The sequence below is a fragment of the Benincasa hispida genome, chromosome 12 (genome assembly GCF_027475165.1).
Source record: "Benincasa hispida cultivar pf3 chromosome 12, pf3_genome.v1.1, whole genome shotgun sequence".
Classification (NCBI taxonomy): Eukaryota; Viridiplantae; Streptophyta; class Magnoliopsida; order Cucurbitales; family Cucurbitaceae; genus Benincasa; species Benincasa hispida.
The window spans coordinates 71368053-71375448 of record NC_143489.1 but is presented as its reverse complement, the minus strand read 5'-3'; the positions used below and the strand labels follow the sequence as shown (position 1 = coordinate 71375448).

The 7396-nt window shown below is 33.4% G+C and overlaps 1 long non-coding RNA gene across 2 annotated transcripts; it reads right to left on the bottom strand.

Annotated features, from left to right (window-relative positions):
* Positions 1 to 6019: 6019 nt before the first annotated feature.
* Positions 6020 to 7396, bottom strand: LOC120068342 (uncharacterized). 2 transcript variants are annotated; one of them, XR_005479172.2, is made up of 3 exons: positions 6767 to 7334; positions 6590 to 6619; positions 6020 to 6225 (listed from the first exon to the last, which is right to left on the bottom strand). It is a non-coding gene; the product is annotated as an uncharacterized LOC120068342 (long non-coding RNA). The 2 variants fall into 2 exon arrangements; XR_016525359.1 differs by lacking the exon at positions 6020 to 6225 and having other exon boundaries at positions 6323 to 6619; positions 6767 to 7396.

The following is a 7396-nucleotide window of genomic DNA, read 5'->3' as shown; positions in this document are numbered from 1 at the left end:
GAGCTTATAAATCAACCTGATGGGGTAGAACCTATAGGTTGCAAGTGGATCTACAAGAGAAAAAGGGATGTAGATGGAAAGGTATACACCTTTAAAGCTAAACTAGTGGCAAAGGGTTATACCTAGGTTGAGAGAGTAGACTATAAAGAAAATTTCTCAGCTATTGTCGTATTAAAGTCTATTCGAATTCTCTTATCTATAGCCACATATTATGACTAGGATATATGGCAAATGGATGTCAATACTGCATTTTTTAATGGTAATCTTTAAGAGATCATTGAATTAGAAGGATTCATTGAACAAGGTCAAGAGCAAGGTTTGCAAGCTTAATCGATCCATTTAAGGATGGAAACAAGCAACTAGATCTTAGAATATAAGATTTGATACCGTGATCAAATCTTATGGCTTTGATCTAAATGTTGATGAGACTTGTGTTTACAAGAAAACCATCAACAGCTTAGTAGCTTCTTTATGCTTATGTGGATGATATCCTACTCGTTGATAATGATGTAGGCTTTCTGACGAATGTAAGGAAATGGCTAGTCGTCCAATTCCAAATGAAAGATTTGGGTAAGGTGCAGTTTATTCTAGGGATCCAGATCATCAGGGATCGTAAGAATGAAATGTTGGTATTGTCAGGCATTGTATATTGACAAGATGCTTGTCAGATATTCGATGCACAATTCCAAGAAGGCTTTATTACCTTTCAGGCATGGAATCGTTTAGTGTAAGGAATAGTGTCCTAAATCGAGTGTCCTATTCATTTTCAGATCTTGAATAATGAGGCCTCTATTGGAGTTAATGTCCTAAATCGATTGTATCTTGTAGTTTGTAAAGACAAAATATATATCTAATAAAATAAGAAGTATTTTATTAATGCTTAGATTGCATTAATTCAATCCAATAAACTAAGATCCAAAGTAATTTTTTGAAACTTATGATAGAGTAAACCAACATGCAGCAAAAGAAATCAAAATCAATAAGCACTCTAAATACACTTAATTTGAGTTTAAAACCATACATTTGAAACAAAATTTCAGAAGAGAGTTTCAATGAGTATAAGACCTTTGAAGATTCTCTTCAATCACAGCTCCTCTACTCAAATTGGTTCTCCAAAACGCCAAAGGACTACCATAAAGGTATTCTTTACTATCCTCTAATTTAGATTGTGTGGTGGAAACGTAGATTGAGCTTAATTTGATGAAGGGAAGAGGAGGGTTAGAGAGGAGTAACAGATTTCTGTACTTCAGCTTGCATGAGTGTTCAAGTCTAATCAAATCAGATTAATTTAAGCAAGTTAATCATGCAAGCATCTTAACCTCAGCCTAAAGACATCTCAAGCTACTGAATATAAGTGGGCTAGATGTTTCAGTTGGGTGAAAACACCCCAATTAGAAAGGAAATGTTGGATAAGTCTACTCAAAGTGAAATTTTCCATGTTAAAATCAATTTTTTTTAATTTAATTTTAATTTTCATTAAATTAAAAATTAAATCTAATCTAATTTTTTATTTTCAAAAATTGAATATGTTTTATTTAAATAATTAATCAAACAATTTTAATTAATTAAATAAATAATAATTTAATATCAATTATTAAATTAATCAAACACCTAATTCACACATGAATCTATTTATATAAATCAATATTTAAATATTACAATCTCTCCGATTCCGTTTAATTTAAACCAAATTAAACATTTTAATTATATCAAATATAATTAATCAAATCCTTATTTGATTTTGAACAATTCAAATTAAAAACCCTAATTTCAAAATTGAACATTTTAATTTGGCACAATACGTTAATCCAAGATATATTTTACGAGCTACTAAAACGATCTTATAGACGTGCAGATCATGAGTTCCAATGATTTGAGATTCATTTGTTAAATTCTTTAGACCAAATTAATCAATATTCATTAACTACCGAGACACACCACTATAGCTCGATAGTTTCATTCTCCTCACTGTAGACATATTTTTCATAATTAGTAAGTCAATCATTCACAGGTCATTCATATGTACAGCTAGGTCAAAATTACCATTTTACCCTTGTAAATACATCTTGCTCCTTGAGCTCCCACTGGTCCTCTATTGAATAATTGGTTTATGGTCCAGCTTATAAACCATGCCCTTCTCGATCACGAGAGGGCGGGGTCCCATTGTTCAAGACCAGGAATCAATGCTTAAGAGAACAACCTATCTGTTAACCCTAAGTCAGGTAGGAGTGAATTTCATCTTGTAGAACTATGACCTCAGCTATCTATCCAGTCTTATCCTTAAAATGGGAGGCTTCTTGAGTAGTGTTGTTGACTACTCTCACCTATGAAAATCAAAGGATAATCTTGAATAAACAGGAGTTCATAGTTAGCTTAGGATTAAGATCGAGTTACCCTAGGTCAGTGAGTTTGAAATAGTCAGTTTTAACAGTAACAGTCGTTATAAAGAAAAGATGACTATTTTGAGGTCTAGTCTTATGCAAACTCATTGCATAGGATGCTCTCATTCACATGTCTACGCATGAATGATTTTGGGATCACATCATTTGTATCAGTATACAAAATGGGCCACATCCAATAGTGTCACCTGGATGAGGTACCCAATCTCATCCATATACTTATACACCCTTTTGGCTATATACTAAAATTTGATCCTCTTTTATGTCGCCACATAAAGTTAAAGTATTCATATTTATAGCCATGGATTCGTTTATTGGATTTTTATAACATAATGCAATATCAATAACAATTTATTGAATAAAATACTCAATAATATTTTTATTGAAAAATAGAATATGTTAACAATTTTTGTAGACTGCGAGTTTAGGACAAAAGATTATGACTATGAATATGTTGACAGTATTTACTTTTGTCCATTTCCGTATATTATGACTATAAAATATGGAAAATGGATATCAAGACAGCCTTTTTGAATGGTCATCTTGATGAAAGTATTTTCATGTCTCAACCAAAAGGGTTCACTGAACAGGGTCAATAACAAAAGATTTGTAAGCCTAAAAGGTCCATTTATGGATTAAAACAAGTATCTAGATCCTGGAATATAAGGTTTGATACTGCGATCAAATCTTATGGCTTTGAATAGAATGTTGACGAACCTTGTGTTTGCAAGAAGGTAGTCAACAAAATTGTAGCTTTCCTGGTTCTTTATGTTGATGATATCTTGCTCATTGAGAATGAGACAAGTTTCCTTGCTGGCGTGAAGAGATAACTATCATCGCAATTCCAAATGAAAGATTTAGGAGATACTCAGTACGTTCTTGAGATCCAAATTGTTCGAAATCGCAAAAACAGAATCCTAACACTATCTCAAGCATCTTATATTGTCAAGATGTTGTCAAGGTATAAAATGAAAAATTCCAAAAAGGGTATGTTACCTTTTAGACATGAAATTCATTTGTCAAAGGAGCAGTGTCCTAGGATGCCTCAAGAAGTTGAGGAAATGAAAAGAATTACATATGCATTTGCAGTTGGGAGTCTGAGCTATGTTATGTACACGTCCTGACATATGCTTTGCAGTTGGAACTGTCAGAAGGTTCTAGTCTAACCCTGGACACAGTCATTAGATTATTGTTAAAGATATCCTCAAGTATGTTCCGAGAACAAGAGACTATATGCTCGTGTATGGGCCTAAGGATTTGATCCTTACGGGATACACCAGTTTTGATTTTCAGACTGATGTAGATTCTTCAAACAGAGTTGTATCGTTGACTCCACGATGGAAGCTAAATATGTAGTTGCATGTGAAGCAACTAAAGAAGTAGTGTGGCTATGCAAGTTCCTGACAGATTTGGAAGTAGTTCCAAATATGCATCTGCCTATCACTCTATATTGCGATAACAGTGGAGCAGTTGTCAATTCAAAGGAACCGAGAAGTCACAAACTCGAAAAACATATAGAAAGAAAGTACCATCTTATCAGGGAGATAGTACACCAAGGAGACTTGATAGTAACGAAGATAGCCTCAGAAGATAATCTTGTTGATCCATTTACGAAGGCCCTCTCGGCTAAAGTGTTCGAGGGACACCTGATCGGACTAGGACTACGAGCTTCACAATCTAGGGCAAGTGGGAGAATGTCAAAGGTATATAGATGCCCTAGTTTATTGTACTTACTCTCTATTTTCTCAACACTATAAACATTATATATTTGTATATATTTCTAACTCACCAGAATATTGGTCCAAGTGGGAGAATGTTGGGAATGTCCTAAAACTCGCAGTTTGTAAATGTTGAAAATATATTCTATTTATCAACAAAAGTATTATTGAGTATTTCATTCAATAAATTGTTATTGGTATTGCATTATGTTACAAAAATCCAATAAACGAATCTTGACTATATTATGAATACTTTAACTTTATATGGAGACATAAACTGGATCAAGTTTTAGTATATAGCCAAAATGGTTTATAAGTATATGGATGAGATTGGGTACCTCATCCTAGTGACACTATTGGATGTAGCCCACTTTGTATAATGATACAAATGATGTGATCCCAAAATCATTCATATGGAGACATGTGAGTGGAAGCATCCTATGCAATGAGTTTGCATAAAAATCGGGCCTCGAAATAGTCACTTTTCTTTATAACGACTGTTTATTGTTAAAATTAACTTTTTCAAATTTGATGACCAAGGGTAACTCAATCTTAATCCTAAGCTAACTATAAACTTCTGTTTATTCGGGATTACCTTTGATCTACATAAGTGAGTGTAGTCCAATAGCACTGCTCAATAAGCCTCCCATTTTGGAGATAAGACCGGATAAATAGCTAGGGACATAATCCTGCAAGATGGAATTCACTCCTACCCAATTTAGGATTAGCAGATAGGTTGTTCTCTTAAGTACTGATTCCTGGTCTTGAACAACGGGGCTCCACCTTCTCATGATCGAGAGGGTCATGGTTTATTAGTTGGACTATAAATCAATTGTTCAATAGAAGATCATTAGGAGCTTAAGGAGCAAGATATATTTATAGGGGTAAAACAATAATTTTGACCTAGTTGTAAATACGAACAACCGGTGAAAGATTGACTTACTGATTATGGTTAAAGTGGATAGAAATATATCTACAATGAGGTGAATGCAACTATCGAGCTATACTAGTGTGTCTCGGTAGTTGACGAATATTGATTAATTCGATCTAAAAAGTTTAGCCAATTAATCTTAAATCGTTGGAGCTCATAATCTGTAGGTTCATAAGGTCTCTCTACTAGTTCGTAAAATTATATCTTGGATTAGTAAATTGAGCAGATTTGAAATGTTCAAATTCGAAATTAGAGTTTTGAATTTGAAGTGTTCAAATTCAATTTAGGGTTTGATTAATTATATTCGATACAATTAAACGTTTAATTTATCGAAATTAAACTAAATTGGAGAGTTCGAAAATATTTAAATAATGATTTAAATATTTGATGAGGTGAAATATAAAATTTAATATGATATTAAATTAAATTAATTAAATTAGTTTAATTAATTATCCAATTTAATAAAATTCGATTTTGAAATTCGTGTTCAAAATTATCAATTTGATTAATTGAAATTTTGGATTTTTTGAAAATTCAAAATTATAAAACTTAATATTAAATTGAATTTGAAAATCAATTTTTATATAAATTGAGCTTTATTTAATTTAATCAAATGTCATTTTAAAATTTGATTAAAATTAGAAAGTGGAAAAATCCAAATTTGGATTTTTCCACGTATTGATCCACCTGGCATCATCTTTGCAAATCTCAATTGCATGGTCATGCACAATAAATTGAAGTAATTGACTTCAATTTGACTCTAATGCAAGTTGAAAAGTTGGAGAAATTCTGGTCTTTCTTCTCACAAAAACCCTCTCCCTTCTCAACCCAATTCACCAATGATTTCACCTCTCAATCCAAGTTAGAGAATACTAGAGAAGATCTTTGTGGTGGTTTACTGTGAATTTAAAGGTATAATTCGTAGGGAGAAGCAAGAATTTCAGTGGTTCATCAAAGGTATTGGTTCTCAGAAATACTTCTTTTGAAAAAAATTATTGCATATTTTAAAACTCAAATTAAGTGTAATTAGAGTGGTTATTGATTTTGTTTTCTTCCACTGCATGTTAATTTACTTTATCATATATTACAAGGAGAAGATGTGAAAGAAAAGGTCTTCGAGACGAATTTGCTTGTATGAGACACCGTTGTTTCCACCAGCCTCCCGATCAATCTTAGGCTACAACATAAAAGAGGAGACATTGCAAGTTTATGATCATTAATATGCTTCAACATGGTTTAAATGCAAAATAATGTGACTCACTTCAGCAGATAGCTAGAGAGAAAGAGATGACTTTTTTTAACAAGAAATGAAACTTTACATTAAGTGAATGGAAAGAAAAAGTTGAAAAAAAAACTAAATAAAAGAAACCAAAGTTGATAAATCTCTTATCAGAGTGCCATGGCTTTTTAAATTTATGGTCAGGGTTGAAAAATTCAAAATTTTCACCATCCAAACCAAATTTGTAAGCCCATTCATTAGTTGATAAATCTCTTATGGTTTCTCCATTAGCAATTAATTCGACTGGACCATGAACTCCTACCTCAGCATTCTCAAACCGTGCTCCATAATTCTGCATTTTGATTAAATTCATATATCAAAAGGGGTATTTTTGGCCAAGCAGTGATAGTGGATTTAATAGGCATGGGAAAAGGGCATGTTTGGGTTAATAGAAAAAGTATTGGAATTGGCCCAGCTATCTTGCTACGAAAAAGTTTACCTTTCGAGCTAACAACCCACCCAAAAATTGTGAACAGCATCACTCAATCCACCTTGAACGGATCTGACCCAGAATTCAAAGATTTGAACAGATTTGAGTTAAGACCGATAGATCTGACAAATGCGTCGAACCTGGCAAACGGAGATAAATCACCAGACCGACAACCAGATCGGAAGACCCAAAAGTAGATCGAAAAACCGAAGAGCATATTAGACCCATGTTGACGACCCAATGGCGAACGACCTACACGCAAACAGCGAGGCGCGGCAAACAAACTACACATGAATGGCAAACGAACTACACATGAATGGCGAACGACCTACACGTGAATGACAAACAGATGCAGACCGATGAGCAGAGGTTGGATCTATAGCAAAGTTACATGATTGACGAAAAATGAAGGCCGGATCTGCACCTACGATCAACGATCAACGGACCACAACAAACTCCACCCAGATCCGTGAAGGACAACGAGGATTTGGAAGGTGAAGTCGAAAATCGAAGGCAACAAAGAAAGATTTAGAGGAGAGAAGTAAGAAAGGAAAGAGAAGAAAATTATTAGAAAAATGAAAGAGAGAGAGGATATTTTACTAAAAAAATAGATGGGGATCTTCAATGTCAGTTAAAACC